The sequence below is a fragment of the Schistocerca gregaria genome, chromosome 6, assembly GCF_023897955.1.
Source record: "Schistocerca gregaria isolate iqSchGreg1 chromosome 6, iqSchGreg1.2, whole genome shotgun sequence".
Lineage (NCBI taxonomy): Eukaryota > Metazoa > Arthropoda > Insecta > Orthoptera > Acrididae > Schistocerca > Schistocerca gregaria.
The window spans coordinates 18,083,929-18,109,853 of NC_064925.1; the positions used below are offsets into that span (position 1 = coordinate 18,083,929).

Sequence of the window (25,925 nt, forward strand, 5' to 3'; positions counted from 1 at the left end):
TACTTAAATAGCTTATAATTAGAGCGTGACACTGAAGATGTTAAGGAAGTATTTTTACTTTTAAGTATTTATAAATATAGATATATTATTTTTACAGTGAAAATGTAATGTTTTATTTAAACTATATAAATTTTAGAAATGTTAACGGAGTTTAACCGCTAATATAAAAAGTTAGCAGCTTTCATATTGGCTTTACATTTCCTTAATTGGAACTATTATAGTTCAATTATATTATTAACAGTAATACGCCTCTTTTTGGCTTCAATTAATAAGAATAAGGGTAGTACATACCAATCTTCCAGGTCGAAACTGACTGCAATATTTCGCTTCTTATTCTATTTAAGGTTGATTGATAATATCAATACTTTTTGAATGCAACCCAAATGTTATATTTAACTACAACCCTTTATTCTGCTCATTGTAATGCTCCTTGGTTTCATTCATGGTATAGTCCTCCTAATAGAACTAGAATAAAAAATATTGTTGATACTGTTCAGATTATAATGTCTGAAGTTTTAAAAATAATTACAATTGGTAGAATTAGTGCAATTTCTACATCAAAAATTAAAAAGATTACTGCGATTAGGAAGAATCGTATTGAGAATGGTATTCGTGCTGATCTTTTTGGATCAAACCCACATTCAAATGGTGATCTTTTTTCTCGATCATTAATTAATTTTTTTGATAGTGTTGTTGCCAGGATTATAACAATTATTGGAATAATAAATCTAATGAAAACTCTTGTTGATAGAATTAGAATTGTTTTTCTTGATTTATATCAAGCTTTCTGATTGGAAGTCAAATGTACTATTTATACTAGAAAAACAATTATCTACCTCATCAATAAATAGAGATATATAAGAATAATCATACTACGTCTACGAAGTGTCAGTATCATGCTGCTGCTTCAAATCCAAAGTGATGTCTTGGTGAAAATTGATTTATTGAGTGTCGAAGTAGACATGTTGATAAAAAGATTGTTCCAATAATTACGTGTAAACCATGGAATCCTGTTGCAACAAAGAATGTTTATCCATAAACTGCATCTGCAATGGTAAAAGGTGCTTCTCAATATTCATATGCATGAAGTATTGTAAAGTATAGTCCTAATAACACTGTGAAGAATAATCCTTGTAGTGCTTGAGTATGATTAGATTCCATTAAACTATGATGTGCTCAAGTTACTGTTACTCCTGATGCTAAAAGAATAGCTGTATTAAGTAATGGAATTTGTATAGGGTTAAAGGGTTGAATTCCTATGGGAGGTCATAGTATTCCTAGTTCAATTGTTGGTGCTAATCTTCTTCTAAAGAATGCTCAAAAAAAAGAAACGAAAAATAATACCTCTGATGCAATAAATAAAATTATTCCTCATCGTAATCCAATTGATACAAATCCTGTATGTAATCCTTGATATGTTCCTTCTCGTACTACATCTCGTCATCATTGAATTATAGTTAGTAGGGTAATTCCAAATCCAATTATGAATAAGTTAATATTAAATAGGTGGAATCATTTTGCTAGTCCTGATACTAGGACTATTGCTCCAATTGCTCCTGTTAATGGTCAAGGTCTATAGTCTACTAAGTGGAATGGGTGGTTTGAGTGAGTTGTTAACATAGGTTTAATATACTTCTCTAGAATATAGAGTTCTTAGAATTGAGAAAACATAGGCTTGAATTATTGCTACTGCTGATTCTAGAATTAATAGAAGTATTTGTCCAATAATTAGTAATGAGATTAAGTTTATTGCTATAGATGGTCCTGTGTTTCCTAATAAGGTTAATAATAAGTGTCCTGCAATTATATTTGCTGCCAACCGTACTGCTAATGTACCTGGTCGAATAACATTACTAATTGTTTCAATTAGTACTATAAATGATATTAATGCAGGTGGTGTACCTTTTGGTACAAGGTGTGTAAATATATGATTAGTATGGTTAATTCATCCAAATAATATAAATCTTAGCCATATAGGTAGGGCAATTGCAAATGTTAATGCTAAATGTCTTGTTCTAGTAAAAATATAAGGGAATAATCCTATGAAATTGTTAAATAATATTATAATAAAAATTGAGATGAAAATGAATGTTGTTCCATTAAATGATTTTGGTCCAAGAAGTGTTTTAAATTCATTATGTAAGGTTAAATTTAGTTTATTTCAGATAATGTTAATGCGTGATGGTGTAAGTCAAAATAGTGATGGGATTAATAATAGTCCTAGAAATGTTCTAGTTCAATTTAATGATAAATTAAAGATGTTAGTTGATGGGTCAAATGTTGAGAATAGATTTGTTATCATTTTCAATTTAAGTTTTTTATTTCAATTGTTCCTTTTTCTGCTCTTTTAATAAGGTTAGGTTTAAATGAGAAGAAGTTTATTTGATTAAACAAGATTAATGTAGCTGAAAATATAATGAATAGTGAGAATCATACAAGAGGGGATATTTGAGGGATTTGGATATAATTTCCCCATCAGAAGTAGTCGTTAATTTACTATTATTTGGTTTAAGAGACCATTACTTACTTTCAGTCATCTGATGAATTTCAAGGTGTACTAATTTTTTTTCGTTACTTTAGATTGACACTCTAATGTTATTTATTTTAACTAACTCCTTAAATTATCTTAGATAATCACTTAATAAATAAATTTACTGAAGTTCTTTCAATTACAATTGGTATAAATCTGTGGTTTGCTCCACAGATTTCTGAGCATTGTCCAAAGAATAATCCAGGTCGATTTATTGTGAATGTTCCTTGATTTAACCGACCTGGCGTTGCATCAATTTTAACCCCTAATGCAGGAACTGCTCATGAGTGTAGAAAATCTGATGCTCTTGTTAATACTCGTACTTCTGTATTTATTGGTAGGATTGTTCGGTTATCTACATCTAGTAGTCGGAATCCATCATTTTCTTGGTCTTGTTCTGGTGTTATATAAGTGTCAAATTCTACGTCTATGAAGTCTGAATATTCATATCTTCAATATCATTGTCGTCCAATGGTTTTAATTGTAATTATTGCATCTACTGAATCATCAAGTAAATATAATAGTCGTAATGATGGAAGGGCAATAAAAATTAATGTAATTGCTGGTAAAGCTGTTCAGATTGTTTCAATTAAATGTCCATGAAGTATATTACGGTTAGTATAGGCAATAAATAATATATAACTTAGGGCATAACCTACATTTACTGTAATTAATAATAATACGACCATAGTATGATCATGAAAGAATGATAATTGCTCCATTAATGGTGAAGCTCCATCTTGAAGAGATAAATTTGATCATGTTGCCATTAATAAATATTTTCTAATAAAAGGTCAAACCTTTATTTGTAGAGCTTAAATCTACTGCACTAATCTGCCATATTAGAATCTAGAGATTAATGGTAAATCTGAGTAACTATGTTCTGCAGGAGGGTTATTTTGTAGTCATTCTGTTGATCTTCTTATGTTAGCTCTAAATATAATTGCTCGGTTTGTAATCATTCTTTCTCATATAATTACAATGAATATAATGATTCCTACAATAGAAATTGTAGACCCAATTCTTGATACTACGTTTCATGATGTATATGCGTCTGGGTAGTCAGAGTATCGTCGAGGTATTCCTGCTAATCCTAGGATGTGTTGAGGAAAGAATGTTAAATTTACTCCAATGAATATAATTGTAAATTGGATTTTTAATCATGTATTATTTATAGTTAATCCTGTAAATAGTGGATATCATTGAATGACACCTCCTATAATTGCAAATACTGCTCCTATAGATAATACATAATGAAAGTGGGCTACTACATAATATGTATCATGTAATACAATATCAAGTGATGAATTTGCTAATACTAATCCTGTTAATCCACCAATTGTAAATAGGAAAATAAATCCTAGAGCTCATAATAATGGTGGATTGAACTTGAATTTAGTTCCATATAATGTAGCTAATAATCTAAATACCTTAATTCCTGTAGGTACAACAATAATTATTGTTGCTGATGTAAAATATGCTCGTGTGTCAACATCCATTCCTACTGTAAATATATGATGTGCTCATACAATAAATCCTATTAGTCCAATTGATAGTATAGCATAAATTATACCTAATGTTCCAAATGATTCAATTTTTCCTCTTTCTTGACATACAATATGTGAAATAATTCCGAACCCCGGTAGAATTAAAATATAAACTTCTGGGTGTCCAAAGAATCAAAATAGATGTTGATATAGAATTGGGTCACCCCCTCCTGCAGGGTCAAAGAATGATGTATTTAAATTTAGATCTGTTAATAATATAGTAATAGCTCCTGCTGAAACTGGAAGTGAAAGAAGGAGAAGTAATGCTGTAATAGCTACAGATCATACAAATAAAGGTGTTTGATCTAAAGTTATACTTTCTGATCGTATATTAATTGCTGTTGTAATGAAATTCACTGCACCAAGAATAGATGATACACCTGCTAAGTGCAGTGAAAAAATAGCTAGATCTACAGATGCACCCCCGTGTGCAATAGCTCCTGCTAGAGGAGGGTAAACTGTTCATCCTGTACCAGCACCATTATCTACTATAGAAGATGTAAGAAGAAGGGTTAGTGAAGGTGGTAGTAATCAAAAACTTATATTATTTATTCGTGGAAATGCTATATCTGGTGCACCAATTATTAGTGGAACAAGTCAATTACCAAATCCACCAATTATAATAGGTATTACTATAAAGAAAATTATTACGAATGCGTGAGCTGTAATAATAACATTATAAATCTGGTCATCCCCAATTAGAGATCCGGGTTGGCCAAGTTCAGCACGAATAAGTATTCTTATTGATGTTCCTACTATTCCTGCTCATGCTCCAAATATGAAGTATAAAGTACCAATGTCCTTATGGTTTGTTGAGAATAATCATTTTTGCGGTAAGATGGCTGAATTTTAGGTGGTAGACTGTAAATCTACTTATGAGATGTTTTCTCTCTTATCATATTTAGGTCTTATATTCAATTATGATTCTAGACTGCAATTCTAGAGGTGTAAAATTTTACTAAGGCCTAAAAGATTATTCTTTTAATTATAACTTTGAAGGTTATTAGTTTGATTAACTTAAGTCCTTAGTATAATGAAATTAAGGTTGATGTTGAAATCAATCCTATTGTTGAAATTATTACTGTTATAGGAAGAATGATTCTTGATTTTTGGGACTTTATCTTTATAGATCACGAATTTTCTGTGTATGATATAATTAGAGCTGAGAATCTAATACGTATATAGTAGTAGAGTGTAATTGTAGTTAATACAACTATAATAGTTATAATAGTTGTTATATTGTTTTCTATTAATGATTGTATTACAATTCATTTTGGTAAGAATCCAAGGAATGGTGGTAGTCCACCTAAAGATAATAAAGATAAGAATATTATGAATTTAATTTCGGTTTTTATATTTCTGGCTGAATAAATTTGATTTATGAAAAATAAATTTATTTGCTTAAATAATAAAACTATAATTAATCTTAATAGTGAGTAAATAATGAAGTATAGTTCTCAGATGTTTTCTCTGACTGTTAATGATCTAATTATTCAACCTAGATGTCTGATTGATGAATATGCTAAAAGTTGTCGTAAGGATGTTTGATTTAAACCTCCTATTGCCCCAATAATAATTCTTAAGATAATAATTGTTCAAATAAAAGTTCTTAATTGAATACAATAAGATAAGACCATTATTGGGGCGATTTTTTGTCATGTTATTAATGTTAAACAATTATTTCATCTTGATGCTCCTATAACTTCTGGAAATCAGAAATGGAAAGGTGCAGCTCCAATCTTTAATAATAGTCTAGATCTAATTATTATTGATGGGATAAATTCTGTTTCCCATCCCATGGGATATTTTATTTGAATCAGCAAAATTGAAAATAATAATATTGTCGAAGTTATTGCTTGGACAATAAAATATTTAATTGATGATTCATTTATTATTATATTTTTATTTCTTGTTAGGAGCGGAATAAATGAAAGTAAGTTGATCTCAAGTCCTATTCAAACCCCAAATCAGGAATTTGATGAAATGGACAGGATCGTTCCTATCATTAATGTTGATAGGAAGAGAAGTTTTGTAGAGTTGTTGGTCATTAAAAAGGAGAGGATTGATACCTCTATAAATGGGGTATGAACCCATTAGCTTGTTTAGCTTACCTTTTTACATTAAGGTGTATGATGCACGTTAGTTTTTGATACTAAAGGAGGTAGTTTCATTCTATCTTATGTAATTTTAATGAAGGTAATTTTATTTACTTTATTTACCCTATCAAGGTAACCCTTTAATCAGGCACTTCATTTTTTTAATATATAAATCGAAAGTTTTTTTTGAAATTCTTTTATGTATTATTTTGTTTAATTAGGATTAATTTATCCTGCTCATTTTATTTTTTTATATATATATATAATAAATAATTTATATTAATATATTACATTTAATTGAAATTAAAGTATTATAAGTTCATTTTACCATTATCAATTGATTATTTTAATGCAATTATTTACCTAGGATTATAGCTACTTATGTTTTTAGCTTAAAATAGGTTATTATAATATAATATATATAATAATATGTAATTTAATATTTAATATTATTATAATTGGATATAATAAATAAAATTATTAATTTAAATATAATATATTATAATTAATATAAATAATTATATTAATTATAATAATATAATTATGTAAATTATCTATAATTAGATTATTTAACTAATATATATGAAAGTTAACTTAATATAAAAAAAGAATTCATATTAATAACATATTATATTAAATTACATAATTGTATAAAATATATTTATTATATTATTTAATCTTTCTTTATTTATTAGTGAAAAGAAAGATTAAATAAGAAAGAATATAATACATTTATTGCTATACATGTTCCATATTAATCTTTAATTATATATAATAGAGAAGTTGTTGTGGTCATACATAGGGGCGTTTCTTTTTTTTTGTTAATGTTTGTGGTTTTTTTCTTTTTTTTCTTTAAATATTTGAATCTTTTATTTTTTCCTGAATTAATAGATTTAAAATTTTCTTATTTATTATTTTTAAAAGTTTTATTCTTGCTTGTTTATTCACTTTTTCTTTGTATTATATGTAAGTTTTGTTAGACTAAATGTTCTTTTTGCAGTAATTTGATTTAATTATCAAGTGATTTTGGATTTAGCAATTGATTTAGTATCGGCATAATTCGTGCCAGCAGCTGCGGTTATACGATTGATACAAGTGAATATTATTGGTTAAAACAGTTGTTTATATTATTAGGGTTGAAATATAAATTTGTAAGGTGAAATGTTAAAATTTATTCTTGGCCCTTTTTCTGAATCTGTGAAATTTAAATAATAAACTAGGATTACATACCCTATTATTTTAAATGTTAATTATATTTACCAGGGTACTATTAGTTAAGGTCTTTAAACCCAAAGAATTTGGCGGTATCTCATTCCATTCAGAGGAACCTACCCCATGATTGATAATACACGATTTACTCTACTTAATTTATTTGTTTGTATATCTCCGTTATCAGAGAGTCTTTTTAGAGTTATAATTCTCAAGATTTATAATTATAAAATATTTCAGGTCAAGGTGCAGCTTATAGTTAAGAGGAAGTGGGTTACAATAGATTTTTGTTTATAACGGATTTGATAGTGAAATACTGTTAATGAAGGTGGATTTGATAGTAATTTAATTTATTTAATTTAACTGATATTGGCTCTGAGATGTGTACACATCGCCCGTCGCTCTCATTATTGATTATTCTATTTTATTTTAAAGTAGCTTCAATTTATATGAGATAAGTCGTAACATAGTAGATGTACTGGAAAGTGTATCTAGGAAGAGTTTCAAGATATAACTTATTAGTAAAGTGTTTCATTTACACTGAAAATTTTTCTGTGCAAATCAGGATATCTTGATTATTTATTTTATTATATTTATTTTTTGTTTATTTAATTATTTAATATAAATAATTTAATTGTATTTTTGTCTTAGTATATTTTATAGAATTGATTTTTTAAATTAAAGTTTATTGGTAATGTAAGTGTTTTATGAAATATTATTTTAAATTTTTTTAAGTAGATTTTATTTATTGTACCTTTTGTATCAGGGTTTATCAAAATTTTAGTATTTATTTTACTTGTCTCGATTTGGGTTGATTTATAAATAAGTTATAGTTAATGTATCATAATTATTATTAAATTATTTATAGAAATGAGATGTTAATCGTTTCCCAAGATATCTAGTTTCTTAACAAAAAATTTAATTTTTTAAAGTTATTTGTTTTTATTTAATTTTTTAAGTAAAAATATTAACTTATTTATTCTTTAAGGGATAAGCTTTGAAGTTAATAACCTATAATTTATTTTATAGAAATATAATAGTGAGCTTTAAACCAGCTATCTTTAAGATTACGTTTTAGTTCATTATTTTTTATTTTGATTTTATAAATATTTTAGGTTTTTTATTAAGATTATTAATTTAATTTTAAAATTTTTGTAATAATGATAGAATTAGTATATTTATTTGTATGAAATTTTTACCTTGTGAACTTATTATAAGGAACTAGGCAAAATTGATTTCCACCTGTTTATCAAAAACATGTCCTCTTGTTTATATTTTGAGGTCTGGCCTGCTCACTGAGCGTATTTTTAAAGAGCCGCGGTATTTTGACCGTGCAAAGGTAGCATAATCATTAGTCTCTTAATTAGTGGCTGGAATGAATGGCTTGACGAGAAATCAACTGTCCCTTAATAAATTTTTGAATTTAACTTTTGAGTCAAAAGGCTTAAATTCTTCTTTAGGACGAGAAGACCCTATAGAGCTTGACATTTTACTTTTATATAGTTTTTTGTTTGTCTTTCTATATTTAATGATGATGTTTTGTTGGGGTGACATGAAGAATAGATAAACTCTTCATTATTATATCATTTATTTATGTTTGTTATTTTGATCCAAAATTTATGATCATAAGATTAAGTTACCTTAGGGATAACAGCGTAATTGTTTTTGAGAGCTCATATCGACAAAGCAGATTGCGACCTCGATGTTGGATTAAGAAAAATTTTGGGTGCAGGAGCCCAATGATTAGGTCTGTTCGACCTTTAAATTCTTACATGATCTGAGTTCAGACCGGCGTGAGCCAGGTCGGTTTCTATCCAAAGATTGTTAATCCATATTAGTACGAAAGGACCATATGGTTAAAATATTTTTTGTTATATTGATTAATATTAATTTATTTACTATTTTGACAGATTAATGTGTTGAATTTTGAATTCATTTATGTAGATTTTTTCTACAACTAGTATTGATACTTTATGATTTATTTATATTTATTTTGAATTTTCTTTTATTGGTTATTTGTGTTTTAATTAGTGTTGCCTTTTTAACTTTATTAGAGCATAAGGTTTTAGGTTATATTCAGATTCGAAAGGGTCCAAATAAGGTAGGTTTTGTTGGAATTCCTCAGCCATTTAGAGATGCTATTAAGTTAATTTGTAAGGAGCAGCCAATTCCTATTATATCTAATTACCTACTTTATTATTTTTCCCCTGTTTTTAATTTAATGATTTCTTTAGCCGTTTGAGTAATTTTTCCTTATTTAACTTATATGTGTTCTTTTTCTTATGGATTTTTATTTTTTTTATGTTGTACTAGATTAGGTGTTTATACTGTTATAATTGCTGGTTGATCTCCTAATTCAAATTATTCATTATTAGGTTCTCTTCGTTCTGTTGCTCAAACAATTTCTTACGAAGTTAGTTTAGCTTTAATTTTATTGTCTTTAATTATTTTAATTGGTAGTTTTAATATGTTTGATTTTATAAACTATCAGCTTTATTGTTGATTTATTATTATTGCTTTTCCTTTAGCTTTAGCTTGTTTTGCTTCTTGCTTAGCTGAAACTAATCGTACTCCTTTTGATTTTGCTGAAGGGGAATCTGAGTTAGTTTCAGGATTTAATATTGAGTATGGTGCGGGTGGTTTTACTTTAATTTTTTTAGCTGAATATACTAGAATTGTCTTCATAAGAATGTTATTGGCTTTAATTTTTTTGGGCGGTGATTTTTATTCTTTTATATTTTTTATTAAGCTTGCTATTATATCTTTTGGTTTTATTTGGGTTTGTGGAACATTACCACGGTTCCGTTATGATAAATTAATGTACTTAGCTTGAAAAAGTTTTTTACCTTTATCTTTGAATTTTTTTATTTTCCTTGTTGGTTTAAAGATTTTATTTATCTCATTTGTTTAGTGAAATTTTTTGAGAAAAGTTAATAGAAGAGTTAAACTTCTAATTTTATGTTTTCAAAACATATGCTTTTCCTAAGCTAATTAACTTTATTCCTTAATTAATTTATCTCATGCATTTGCGACATGGACATTAATTAAAATATGTGAAGTAAATAATTGTTAAGATTTGACCTGTTATAATATAAGGTTCTTCAACAGGTCGTTTACCAATTCACGTTAGTAAGCATACAACAACTACTATAATTCAGAATAAAATTTGATTAATAGGGTAAAATTGAATGCCTCGGAATGGTGTTTTATTATAAAATGGTAAAATTATTAAGATTCTAATTGATAAAAATAATGCAATAACACCTCCTAACTTATTAGGGATAGATCGTAGAATTGCATATGCAAATAGGAAATATCATTCTGGTTGAATGTGAACTGGTGTTACTAATGGGTTGGCAGGTACAAAGTTATCTGGATCTCCTAATAGGTAAGGATTAATTAAACATAGTATAATTAATAATGATGTTATTATTACAAATGTAATAGAATCCTTAAAGGTAAAGTATGGATGGAATGGAATTTTTTCAATATCTCCATTTACTCCAAGAGGATTATTAGATCCTGTTTGGTGAAGAAAAAATAAATGAATTGCTGCTATAGCAGCAATAATAAATGGTAATACAAAATGGAATGTGAAGAATCGATTTAATGTTGCATTATCAACAGCGAATCCTCCTCATACTCATTGGACTAAATCTGTTCCTAAGTATGGGATTGCTGATAATAAATTAGTAATTACTGTTGCACCTCAAAAAGATATTTGGCCTCAGGGTAAGACATATCCTATAAATGCAGTTGCTATAACTAAAAATAAAATCACTGTACCAATTATTCAGGTATGTACATATATATAAGATCCATAGTAAATTCCCCGTCCTACATGTAAGTAATTACAAATAAAAAATATAGATGCTCCATTTGCGTGTAAGGTTCGGATAATTCAACCATTATTTACGTCTCGGCAGATGTGTACTACACTACTGAATGCTATTTCAATATTTGATGTATAATGTATAGCTAAAAATAGTCCAGTTACGATTTGAATTACCAAACATAACCCTAATAGTGATCCAAAATTTCATCAAAATGAAATATTTGTTTGGGCAGGTAAGTCAATTAAAGAGTTATTAATAATTTTAATTAAAGGATGTCTTAATCATAAGGGTTTATTCATTAGTAATTATCTTATTTTACGAATAGGTCCCTGATTAATATTGGTGATTTTAACAACTGCTAGTAGTGCTAAAAATAAATGAATTATTATTATTATTGTAATAATGAATGTTGGTCTATTATATAATTTTTCTAAAGATATTGTTATTTCTTGATAATTGATTGAATTATCAATATTTATAGTTTCGGTGTTTTTGAAAAAGTCTATAAATATAGATATATCTAGAATAATTAATATTAATATGATAAATACTCACATTATTAATGTAATAATTATAGTGATTGATTTAGGCTGAAATATTTCGTTTGATGCAATTCTTGTAATGTAAATAAATAATACTAGTATACCACCAAGAAATGTTAAAAATAAAATATATGATAATCAATATCTTTCTATTATTGTTCCTGTTATTAATCCAACTAGGAAGGTTTGAAGGATAATAAAAACGCATTATTGATATTCGGTGTATTAATTTAATAAAATTAATATTTATTACATTTGATAATGATATAATTATTATTTTGATCATTTCAGGGGTTAGTTTATTTAAAAAACCGGTTTTGGGGACCGATGATGGAAGCTTTTCCACCTCTGAAGTTTTAAAAGTGGGGGCTGGACTTATTTCCGGTTTACAAGACCGGCGTTTTTTTAAACTATTAAAACTAATGTTTATATTCTCTATTTTTACTTCTTTATTGATTTATTTTGCTGGTGTTTATGTTTTTTCTTCTAAACGTAAACATTTATTAATGGTTCTTTTGAGATTAGAATATATTGTTCTTTCTTTATTTATGTTAGTTATTGTTTTTCTTATTGAGTTTGATTATGATTATTTTTTTCCTGTTATTTTTTTAGTTTTTTCTGTTTGTGAGGGTGCTTTAGGTCTTTCTATTTTAGTTTCAATAATTCGTTCTCATGGTAATGATTTTTTTAATTCTTTTGGTTTATCTTTATGTTAAAGTATTTATTTATAACTATTTTTTGATCCCTCTTTGTTTATTAAATAATTGTTGATGGTTGGTTCATTCTTTAATGTTTCTGTCGGGTTTTGTTTTTATAATTTGTGTTTATTCATATGCTGATTTGAATATAATTAGATATTATTTTGGTAATGATTATTTTTCTTTTAGTTTAATTTTACTTAGTTTTTGGATTTGTTCTTTAATAATCACTGCTAGAGGTTCAGTTTATTTAAGTTCATATCATTCTAATTTTTTTGTTTTTATGGTTTTGATTTTAATAATTATGCTTTATTGTTCATTTGCTAGATTAAGTCTTCTTTCTTTTTATATTTTTTTTGAGGCTAGATTAGTTCCTACTTTACTTTTAATTGTGGGTTGGGGTTATCAACCTGAGCGTTTGCAGGCTGGTGTTTATTTAATTTTTTATACTTTGGTTGCTAGATTACCTTTATTATTAGTTTTATTTAAGGTTTATGATTTTTCTAATACTTTATATTTTCCTTTATTGGTTGATTTTGGTTCTTATTATTTTATGTTTTATGTATTTATAATTTTGGCTTTTTTAGTTGAGATACCTATGTTTTTGGTTCATTTATGACTTCCTAAGGCTCATGTAGAGTTAGGTGGTTATGGTATTTTTCGTGTTATAAAGGTTATTTCTTATTTGGGTTTAAAGTTTAATTATTTTTGATTGTCTTTAGGTTTATCTGGGGGTGTTATTGTAAGATTTATTTGTTTTCGTCAGGTTGATTTAAAGTCTTTAATTGCATATTCTTCTGTTGCTCATATAAGAATGGTTATTGGTGGATTGATGACTATGAATTGATGAGGTTGTGTAGGTTCTCTTTCTCTAATGGTTGGTCATGGTTTATGTTCTTCTGGTTTATTTTGTTTATCTAATATTATTTATGAACGTTTAGGTAGACGAAGATTATTAATTAACAAGGGTATAATTAATTTGATGCCAGGAATGGCTTTATGATGATTTCTTTTAAGATCATCAAATATGGCTGCTCCTCCTTCTTTAAATTTGGTAGGTGAAATTAGATTATTAAATAGAATTATATCTTGATCTTCTTTTAGATTCTTTGCTTTGATTTTTTTATCTTTTTTTAGAGCTGTTTATACTTTGTATATATATTCTTATTCTCAGCATGGGAATTATTATTCTGGTGTTTATACTTGTTCTCTTGGTTATTTTCGTGAATATCATCTTTTACTTTTACATTGATTGCCTTTAAATATTCTCTGTTTAAAGGGTGAATATTTCTTTGTTTAGTTTGCTTAAGTATTTTAATTAAAAATATTGTTTTGTGGAATCAATGATATGAAGTTTTTCATCTTAGGCCGTGAATTTATTTTCTATTTGTTCTTTGAGTTTTTTTTCTTTGTTTATTTCGAGAACTATAATTTTTATTTTAGGTATTTATTATTTAATAATTGATTATAGAGTTTTTGTTGAGTGAGAGCTTTTCAATTTAAATGGTTCTATAGTTGTTATAACTTTAATTTTGGATTGAATATCTCTTATTTTTATATCTTTTGTTATATATATTTCTTCTTTGGTTATTTATTATAGAGAGGATTATATATCTGGTGAAAAGAATATAAATCGTTTTATTATTATTGTTTTAATATTTATTCTTTCTATAGGTTTTTTAATTATTAGTCCTAATTTAATTAGAATTTTATTAGGTTGAGATGGTTTAGGTTTAGTTTCTTATTGTTTAGTTATTTATTATCAAAATGTAAAATCTTATAGTGCTGGTATATTAACTGCACTTTCTAATCGTATTGGTGATGTTGCTATTTTAATTTCTATTGCATGAATGTTAAATTTTGGTGGTTGAAATTATATTTATTATTATGATTTTATTTCTAATTCTTTTGAAATAAAGCTCATTACTATAATAATTGTTTTAGCAGCTATAACTAAGAGAGCTCAGATTCCTTTCTCTTCATGACTTCCTGCTGCTATAGCAGCTCCTACTCCTGTTTCTGCTTTAGTTCATTCTTCTACTCTTGTTACTGCTGGTGTTTATTTATTAATTCGTTTTAGACCAATATTGGATACTTATAATTGTGGTTGATTTTTACTTTTAATTGGTTGTATAACTATATTTATGGCTGGATTGGGCGCTAATTTTGAGTTTGATTTAAAGAGGATTATTGCTCTTTCTACTTTAAGACAACTTGGTTTAATAATAAGAATTTTGGCTATAGGTTATCCAAAGCTTGCATTTTTTCATTTATTGGCTCATGCTTTATTTAAGGCATTATTATTTATATGTGCAGGTTCAATAATTCATAATTTGAAGGATTCTCAGGATATTCGTTTTATAGGATCAATTGTTAATTTCATACCTTTAACTTCAGTTTGTTTTAATGTTTCTAGTTTATCTTTGTGTGGAATACCTTTTTTAGCGGGATTTTATTCAAAGGATTTAATTCTTGAGATGGTTTGTTTAAGATGAATTAATTGTTTAATTTTTTTTCTTTATTTTTTTTCTACTGGTTTAACTGCTTCTTATTCTTTTCATTTGTTTTATTATTCAATATCTGGTGATAATAATTTTTATTCTAGATTTTCTTTTGATGATAAGGGTTATTATATTTCATTTGGAATAATTGGTCTATTGTTTGTTGCTGTTTTTGGTGGTAGTCTTTTATCTTGATTAATTTTTCCTATTCCTCATGTGATTGCTTTACCTTATTATTTAAAGTTTTTAACTATTACAGTTGTTATTTTAGGTGCTTATTTAGGTTATCTTATTTCTAATTTTGATTTTTCTCATAATTTATTTTCTTTAAGTATACTTTCTTTTGTTAGATTTGCTGGTTCTATATGATTTATACCTTTTCTTTCAACTAAGTTTATTAGATATATTCCTTTAAAAATAGGTTATTATTCATCTAAGTCATTTGATTATGGTTGAGGTGAATTACTTGGTGGTCAAGGTTTATATAGATTATTTATTTATTTAATTGGTTATATTCAAGGTTGATATGATTCTAATTTCAAGATTTATCTTTTTACTTTTATTTTTTGAATATTTATTTTGGTAATATTGTTTTTCGTTTACTTAAATAGCTTATAATTAGAGCGTGACACTGAAGATGTTAAGGAAGTATTTTTACTTTTAAGTATTTATAAATATAGATATATTATTTTTACAGTGAAAATGTAATGTTTTATTTAAACTATATAAATTTTAGAAATGTTAACGGAGTTTAACCGCTAATATAAAAAGTTAGCAGCTTTCATATTGGCTTTACATTTCCTTAATTGGAACTATTATAGTTCAATTATATTATTAACAGTAATACGCCTCTTTTTGGCTTCAATTAATAAGAATAAGGGTAGTACATACCAATCTTTCAGGTCGAAACTGACTGCAATATTTCGCTTCTTATTCTATTTAAGGTTGATTGATAATATCAATACTTTTTGAATGCAACCCAAATGTTATATTTAACTACAACCCTTTATTCTGCTCATTGTAATGCTCCTTGGTTTCATTCATGGTATAGTCCTCCTAATAGAACTAGAATAAAAAATATTGTTGATACTGTTCAGATTATAATGTCTGAAGTTTTAAAAATAATTACAATTGGTAGAATTAGTGCAATTTCTACATCAAAAATTAAAAAGATTACTGCGATTAGGAAGAATCGTATTGAGAATGGTATTCGTGCTGATCTTTTTGGATCAAACCCACATTCAAATGGTGATCTTTTTTCTCGATCATTAATTAATTTTTTTGATAGTGTTGTTGCCAGGATTATAACAATTATTGGAATAATAAATCTAATGAAAACTCTTGTTGATAGAATTAGAATTGTTTTTCTTGATTTATATCAAGCTTTCTGATTGGAAGTCAAATGTACTATTTATACTAGAAAAACAATTATCTACCTCATCAATAAATAGAGATATATAAGAATAATCATACTACGTCTACGAAGTGTCAGTATCATGCTGCTGCTTCAAATCCAAAGTGATGTCTTGGTGAAAATTGATTTATTGAGTGTCGAAGTAGACATGTTGATAAAAAGATTGTTCCAATAATTACGTGTAAACCATGGAATCCTGTTGCAACAAAGAATGTTTATCCATAAACTGCATCTGCAATGGTAAAAGGTGCTTCTCAATATTCATATGCTTGAAGTATTGTAAAGTATAGTCCTAATAACACTGTGAAGAATAATCCTTGTAGTGCTTGAGTATGAATAGATTCCATTAAACTATGATGTGCTCATGTTACTGTTACTCCTGATGCTAAAAGAATAGCTGTATTAAGTAATGGAATTTGTATAGGGTTAAAGGGTTGAATTCCTATTGGAGGTCATAGTATTCCTAGTTCAATTGTTGGTGCTAATCTTCTTCTAAAGAATGCTCAAAAAAAAGAAACGAAAAATAATACCTCTGATGCAATAAATAAAATTATTCCTCATCGTAATCCAATTGATACAAATCCTGTATGTAATCCTTGATATGTTCCTTCTCGTACTACATCTCGTCATCATTGAATTATAGTTAGTAGGGTAATTCCAAATCCAATTATGAATAAGTTAATATTAAATAGGTGGAATCATTTTGCTAGTCCTGATACTAGGACTATTGCTCCAATTGCTCCTGTTAATGGTCAAGGTCTATAGTCTACTAAGTGGAATGGGTGGTTTGAGTGAGTTGTTAACATAGGTTTAATATACTTCTCTAGAATATAGAGTTCTTAGAATTGAGAAAACATAGGCTTGAATTATTGCTACTGCTGATTCTAGAATTAATAGAAGTATTTGTCCAATAATTAGTAATGAGATTAAGTTTATTGCTATAGATGGTCCTGTGTTTCCTAATAAGGTTAATAATAAGTGTCCTGCAATTATATTTGCTGCCAACCGTACTGCTAATGTACCTGGTCGAATAACATTACTAATTGTTTCAATTAGTACTATAAATGATATTAATGCAGGCGGTGTACCTTGTGGTACAAGGTGTGTAAATATATGATTAGTATGGTTAATTCATCCAAATAATATAAATCTTAGCCATATAGGTAGGGCAATTGCAAATGTTAATGCTAAATGTCTTGTTCTAGTAAAAATATAAGGGAATAATCCTATGAAATTGTTAAATAATATTATAATAAAAATTGAGATGAAAATGAATGTTGTTCCATTAAATGATTTTGGTCCAAGAAGTGTTTTAAATTCATTATGTAAGGTTAAATTTAGTTTATTTCAGATAATGTTAATTCGTGATGGTGTAAGTCAAAATAGTGATGGGATTAATAATAGTCCTAGAAATGTTCTAGTTCAATTTAATGATAAATTAAAGATGTTAGTTGATGGGTCAAATGTTGAGAATAGATTTGTTATCATTTTCAATTTAAGTTTTTTATTTCAATTGTTCCTTTTTCTGCTCTTTTAATAAGGTTAGGTTTAAATGAGAAGAAGTTTATTTGATTAAACAAGATTAATGTAGCTGAAAATATAATGAATAGTGAGAATCATATAAGAGGGGATATTTGAGGGATTTGGATATAATTTCCCCATCAGAAGTAGTCGTTAATTTACTATTATTTGGTTTAGGAGACCATTACTTACTTTCAGTCATCTGATGAATTTCAAGGTGTACTAATTTTTTTTAGTTACTTTAGATTGACACTCTAATGTTATTTATTTTAACTAACTCCTTAAATTATCTTAGATAATCACTTAATAAATAAATTTACTGAAGTTCTTTCAATTACAATTGGTATAAATCTGTGGTTTGCTCCACAGATTTCTGAGCATTGTCCAAAGAATAATCCAGGTCGATTTATTGTGAATGTTCCTTGATTTAACCGACCTGACGTTGCATCAATTTTAACCCCTAATGCAGGAACTGCTCATGAGTGTAGAACATCTGATGCTCTTGTTAATACTCGTACTTCTGTATTTATTGGTAGGATTGTTCGGTTATCTACATCTAGTAGTCGGAATCCATCATTTTCTAGGTCTTGTTCTGGTGTTATATAAGTGTCAAATTCTACGTCTATGAAGTCTGAATATTCATATCTTCAATATCATTGTCGTCCAATGGTTTTAATTGTAATTATTGCATCTACTGAATCATCAAGTAAATATAATAGTCGTAATGATGGAAGGGCAATAAAAATTAATGTAATTGCTGGTAAAGCTGTTCAGATTGTTTCAATTAAATGTCCATGAAGTATATTACGGTTAGTATAGGCAATAAATAATATATAACTTAGGGCATAACCTACATTTACTGTAATTAATAATAATACGACCATAGTATGATCATGAAAGAATGATAATTGCTCCATTAATGGCTCCATCTTGAAGAGATAAATTTGATCATGTTGCCATTAATAAATATTTTCTAATAAAAGGTCAACCCTTTATTTGTAGAGCTTAAATCTACTGCACTAATCTGCCATATTAGAATCTAGAGATTAATGGTAATTCTGAGTAACTATGTTCTGCAGGAGGGTTATTTTGTAGTCATTCTGTTGATCTTCTTATGTTAGCTCTAAATATAATTGCTCGGTTTGTAATCATTCTTTCTCATATAATTACAATGAATATAATGATTCCTACATTAGAAATTGTAGACCCAATTCTTGATACTACGTTTCATGATGTATATGCGTCTGGGTAGTCAGAGTATCGTCGAGGTATTCCTGCTAATCCTAGGAAGTGTTGAGGAAAGAATGTTAAATTTACTCCAATGAATATAATTGTAAATTGGATTTTTAATCATGTATTATTTATAGTTAATCCTGTAAATAGTGGATATCATTGAATGACACCTCCTATAATTGCAAATACTGCTCCTATAGATAATACATAATGAAAGTGGGCTACTACATAATATGTATCATGTAATACAATATCAAGTGATGAATTTGCTAATACTAATCCTGTTAATCCACCAATTGTAAATAGGAAAATAAATCCTAGAGCTCATAATAATGGTGGATTGAACTTGAATTTAGTTCCATATAATGTAGCTAATCATCTAAATACCTTAATTCCTGTAGGTACAGCAATAATTATTGTTGCTGATGTAAAATATGCTCGTGTGTCAACATCCATTCCTACTGTAAATATATGATGTGCTCATACAATAAATCCTATTAGTCAATTGATAGTATAGCATAAATTATACCTAATGTTCCAAATGATTCAATTTTTCCTCTTTCTTGACATACAATATGTGAAATAATTCCGAACCCCGGTAGAATTAAAATATAAACTTCTGGGTGTCCAAAGAATCAAAATAGATGTTGATATAGAATTGGGTCACCCCCTCCTGCAGGGTCAAAGAATGATGTATTTAAATTTCGATCTGTTAATAATATAGTAATAGCTCCTGCTAAAACTGGAAGTGAAAGAAGGAGAAGTAATGCTGTAATAGCTACAGATCATACAAATAAAGGTGTTTGATCTAAAGTTATACTTCCTGATCGTATATTAATTGCTGTTGTAATGAAATTCACTGCACCAAGAATAGATGATACACCTGCTAAGTGCAGTGAAAAAATAGCTAGATCTACAGATGCACCCCCGTGTGCAATAGCTCCTGCTAGAGGAGGGTAAACTGTTCATCCTGTACCAGCACCATTATCTACTATAGAAGATGTAAGAAGAAGGGTTAGTGAAGGTGGTAGTAATCAAAAACTTATATTATTTATTCGTGGAAATGCTATATCTGGTGCACCAATTATTAGTGGAACAAGTCAATTACCAAATCCACCAATTATAATAGGTATTACTATAAAGAAAATTATTACGAATGCGTGAGCTGTAATAATAACATTATAAATCTGGTCATCCCCAATTAGAGATCCGGGTTGGCCAAGTTCAGCACGAATAAGTATTCTTATTGATGTTCCTACTATTCCTGCTCATGCTCCAAATATGAAGTATAAAGTACCAATGTCCTTATGGTTTGTTGAGAATAATCATTTTTGCGGTAAGATGGCTGAATTTTAGGTGGTAGACTGTAAATCTACTTATGAGATGTTTTCTCTCTTATCATATTTAGGTCTTATATTCAATTATGATTCTAGACTGCAATTCTAGAGGTGAAAAATTTTACTAAGGCCTAAAAGATTATTCTTTTAATTATAACTTTGAAGGTTATTAGTTTGATTAACTTAAGTCCTTAGTATAATGAAATTAAGGTTGATGTGGAAATCAATCCTATTGTTGAAATTATTACTGTTATAGGAAGAATGATTCTTGATTTTTGGGACTTTATCTTTATAGATCACGAATTTTCTGTGTATGATATAATTAGAGCTGAGAATCTAATACGTATATAGTAGTAGAGTGTAATTGTAGTTAATACAACTATAATAGTTATAATAGTTGTTATATTGTTTTCTATTAATGATTGTATTACAATTCATTTTGGTAAGAATCCAAGGAATGGTGGTAGTCCACCTAAAGATAATAAAGATAAGAATATTATGAATTTAATTTCGGTTTTTATATTTCTGGCTGAATAAATTTGATTTATGAAAAATAAATTTATTTGCTTAAATAATAAAACTATAATTAATCTTAATAGTGAGTAAATAATGAAGTATAGTTCTCAGATGTTTTCTCTGACTGTTAATGATCTAATTATTCAACCTAGATGTCTGATTGATGAATATGCTAAAAGTTGTCGTAAGGATGTTTGATTTAAACCTCCTATTGCCCCAATAATAATTCTTAAGATAATAATTGTTCAAATAAAAGTTCTTAATTGAATACAATAAGATAAGACCATTATTGGGGCGATTTTTTGTCATGTTATTAATGTTAAACAATTATTTCATCTTGATGCTCCTATAACTTCTGGAAATCAGAAATGGAAAGGTGCAGCTCCAATCTTTAATAATAGTCTAGATCTAATTATTATTGATGGGATAAATTCTGTTTCCCATCCCATGGGATATTTTATTTGAATCAGCAAAATTGAAAATAATAATATTGTCGATGCTATTGCTTGGACAATAAAATATTTAATTGATGATTCATTTATTATTATATTTTTATTTCTTGTTAGGAGCAGAATAAATGAAAGTAAGTTGATCTCAAGTCCTATTCAAACCCCAAATCAGGAATTTGATGAAATGGACAGGATCGTTCCTATCATTAATGTTAATAGGAAGAGAAGTTTTGTAGAGTTAATTAAAAAGGAGAGGATTGATACCTCTATAAATGGGGTATGAACCCATTAGCTTGTTTAGCTTACCTTTTTACATTAAGGTGTATGATGCACGTTAGTTTTTCATATAAAGGAGGTAGTTTAATTCTATCTTATGTAATTTTAATGAAGGTAATTTTATTTACTTTATTTACCCTATCAAGGTAACCCTTTAATCAGGCACTTCATTTATTTAATATATAAATCGAAAGTTTTTTTTGAAATTCTTTTATGTATTATTTTGTATAATTAGAATTAATTTATCCTGCTCATTTTTTTTATATATATATATAATAAATAATTTATATTAATATATTACATTTAATTGAAATTAAAGTATTATAAGTTCATCTTACCATTATCAATTGATTATTTTAATGCAATTATTTACCTAGGATTATAGCTACTTATGTTTTTAGCTTAAAATAGGTTATTATAATATAATATATATAATAATATGTAATTTGATATTTAATATTATTATAATTGGATATAATAAATAAAATTATTAATTTAAATATAAAATATTATAATTAATATAATTATTTATATCCAATAGGAATTCAACCCTTTAACCCTATACAAATTCCATTACTTAATACAGCTATTCTTTTAGCATCAGGAGTAACAGTAACATGAGCACATCATAGTTTAATGGAATCTAATCATACTCAAGCACTACAAGGATTATTCTTCACAGTGTTATTAGGACTATACTTTACAATTCTTGAAGCATATGAATATTGAGAAGCACCTTTTACCATTGCAGATGCAGTTTATGGATCAACATTCTTTGTTGCAACAGGATTCCATGGTTTACACGTAATTATTGGAACAATCTTTTTATCAACATGTCTACTTCGACACTCAATAAATCAATTTTCACCAAGACATCACTTTGGATTTGAAGCAGCAGCATGATACTGACACTTCGTAGATGTAGTATGATTATTCTTATATATCTCTATTTATTGATGAGGTAGATAATTGTTTTTCTAGTATAAATAGTACATTTGACTTCCAATCAGAAAGCTTGATATAAATCAAGAAAAACAATTCTAATTCTATCAACAAGAGTTTCCATTAGATTTATTATTCCAATAATTGTTATAATCCTGGCAACAACACTATCAAAAAAATTAATTAATGATCGAGAAAAAAGATCACCATTTGAATGTGGGTTTGATCCAAAAAGATCAGCACGAATACCATTCTCAATACGATTCTTCCTAATCGCAGTAATCTTTTTAATTTTTGATGTAGAAATTGCACTAATTCTACCAATTGTAATTATTTTTAAAACTTCAGACATTATAATCTGAACAGTATCAACAATATTTTTTATTCTAGTTCTATTAGGAGGACTATACCATGAATGAAACCAAGGAGCATTACAATGAGCAGAATAAAGGGTTGTAGTTAAATATAACATTTGGGTTGCATTCAAAAAGTATTGATATTATCAATCAACCTTAAATAGAATAAGAAGCGAAATATTGCAGTCAGTTTCGACCTGGAAGATTGGTATGTACTACCCTTATTCTTATTAATTGAAGCCAAAAAGAGGCGTATTACTGTTAATAATATAATTGAACTATAATAGTTCCAATTAAGGAAATGTAAAGCCAATATGAAAGCTGCTAACTTTTTATATTAGCGGTTAAACTCCGTTAACATTTCTAAAATTTATATAGTTTAAATAAAACATTACATTTTCACTGTAAAAATAATATATCTATATTTATAAATACTTAAAAGTAAAAATACTCCCTTAACATCTTCAGTGTCACGCTCTAATTATAAGCTATTTAAGTAAACGAAAAACAATATTACCAAAATAAATATTCAAAAAATAAAAGTTAAAAGATAAATCTTGAAATTAGAATCATATCAACCTTGAATATAACCAATTAAGTAAATAAATAATCTATATAAACCTTGACCACCAAGTAATTCACCTCAACCATAATCAAATGACTTAGATGAATAATAACCTATTTTTAAAGGAATATATCTAATAAACTTAGTTGAAAGAAAAGGTATAAATCATATAGAACCAGCAAATCTAACAAAAGAAAGTATACTTAAAGAAAATAAATTATGAGAAAAATCAAAATTAGACATAAGATAACCTAAATAAGCACCTAAAATAACAACTGTAATAGTTAAAAACTTTAAATAATAAGGTAAAGCAATCACATGAGGAATAGGAAAAATTAATCAAGATAAAAGACTACCACCAAAAACAGCAACAAACAATAGACCAATTATTCCAAATGAAATATAATAACCCTTATCATCAAAAGAAAATCTAGAATAAAAATTATTATCACCAGATATTGAATAATAAAACAAACGAAAAGAATAAGAAGCAGTTAAACCAGTAGAAAAAAAATAAAGAAAAAAAATTAAACAATTAATTCATCTTAAACAAACCATCTCAAGAATTAAATCCTTTGAATAAAATCCCGCTAAAAAAGGTATTCCACACAAAGATAAACTAGAAACATTAAAACAAACTGAAGTTAAAGGTATGAAATTAACAATTGATCCTATAAAACGAATATCCTGAGAATCCTTCAAATTATGAATTATTGAACCTGCACATATAAATAATAATGCCTTAAATAAAGCATGAGCCAATAAATGAAAAAATGCAAGCTTTGGATAACCTATAGCCAAAATTCTTATTATTAAACCAAGTTGTCTTAAAGTAGAAAGAGCAATAATCTTCTTTAAATCAAACTCAAAATTAGCGCCCAATCCAGCCATAAATATAGTTATACAACCAATTAAAAGTAAATATCAACCACAATTATAAGTATCCAATATTGGTCTAAAACGAATTAATAAATAAACACCAGCAGTAACAAGAGTAGAAGAATGAACTAAAGCAGAAACAGGAGTAGGAGCTGCTATAGCAGCAGGAAGTCATGAAGAGAAAGGAATCTGAGCTCTCTTAGTTATAGCTGCTAAAACAATTAATATAGTAATGAGCTTTATTTCAAAAGAATTAGAAATAAAATCATAATAATAAATATAATTTCAACCACCAAAATTTAACATTCATGCAATAGAAATTAAAATAGCAACATCACCAATACGATTAGAAAGTGCAGTTAATATACCAGCACTATAAGATTTTACATTTTGATAATAAATAACTAAACAATAAGAAACTAAACCTAAACCATCTCAACCTAATAAAATTCTAATTAAATTAGGACTAATAATTAAAAAACCTATAGAAAGAATAAATATTAAAACAATAATAATAAAACGATTTATATTCTTTTCACCAGATATATAATCCTCTCTATAATAAATAACCAAAGAAGAAATATATATAACAAAAGATATAAAAATAAGAGATATTCAATCCAAAATTAAAGTTATAACAACTATAGAACCATTTAAATTGAAAAGCTCTCACTCAACAAAAACTCTATAATCAATTATTAAATAATAAATACCAAAAATAAAAATTATAGTTCTCGAAATAAACAAAGAAAAAAAACTCAAAGAACAAATAGAAAATAAATTCACGGCCTAAGATGAAAAACTTCATATCATTGATTCCACAAAACAATATTTTTAATTAAAATACTTAAGCAAACTAAACAAAGAAATATTCATCCTTTAAACAGAGAATATTTAAAGGCAATCATTGTAAAAGTAAAAGATGATATTCACGAAAATAACCAAGAGAACAAGTATAAACACCAGAATAATAATTCCCATGCTGAGAATAAGAATATATATACAAAGTATAAACAGCTCTAAAAAAAGATAAAAAAATCAAAGCAAAGAATCTAAAAGAAGATCAAGATATAATTCTATTTAATAATCTAATTTCACCTACCAAATTTAAAGAAGGAGGAGCAGCCATATTTGATGATCTTAAAAGAAATCATCATAAAGCCATTCTTGGCATCAAATTAATTATACCCTTGTTAATTAATAATCTTCGTCTACCTAAACGTTCATAAATAATATTAGATAAACAAAATAAACCAGAAGAACATAAACCATGACCAACCATTAGAGAAAGAGAACCTACACAACCTCATCAATTCATAGTCATCAATCCACCAATAACCATTCTTATATGAGCAACAGAAGAATATGCAATTAAAGCCTTTAAATCAACCTGACGAAAACAAATAAATCTTACAATAAAACCCCCAGATAAACCTAAAGACAATCAAAAATAATTAAACTTTAAACCCAAATAAGAA

The 25,925-nt window shown here is 27.2% G+C and overlaps 2 long non-coding RNA genes across 2 annotated transcripts in view; both read right to left on the bottom strand.

Annotated features, from left to right (window-relative positions):
• LOC126278629 (uncharacterized) overlaps window positions 1-25,925 on the bottom strand; it is an 85,623-nt gene that overhangs the window by 28,251 nt on the left and 31,447 nt on the right. The gene's annotated exons all lie outside the window — the stretch shown is intronic.
• On the bottom strand, window positions 3,378-20,250 carry LOC126278633 (uncharacterized). The gene is made up of 2 exons (XR_007550741.1): window positions 19,515-20,250; window positions 3,378-3,960 (listed from the first exon to the last, which is right to left on the bottom strand). It is a non-coding gene; the product is annotated as an uncharacterized LOC126278633 (long non-coding RNA).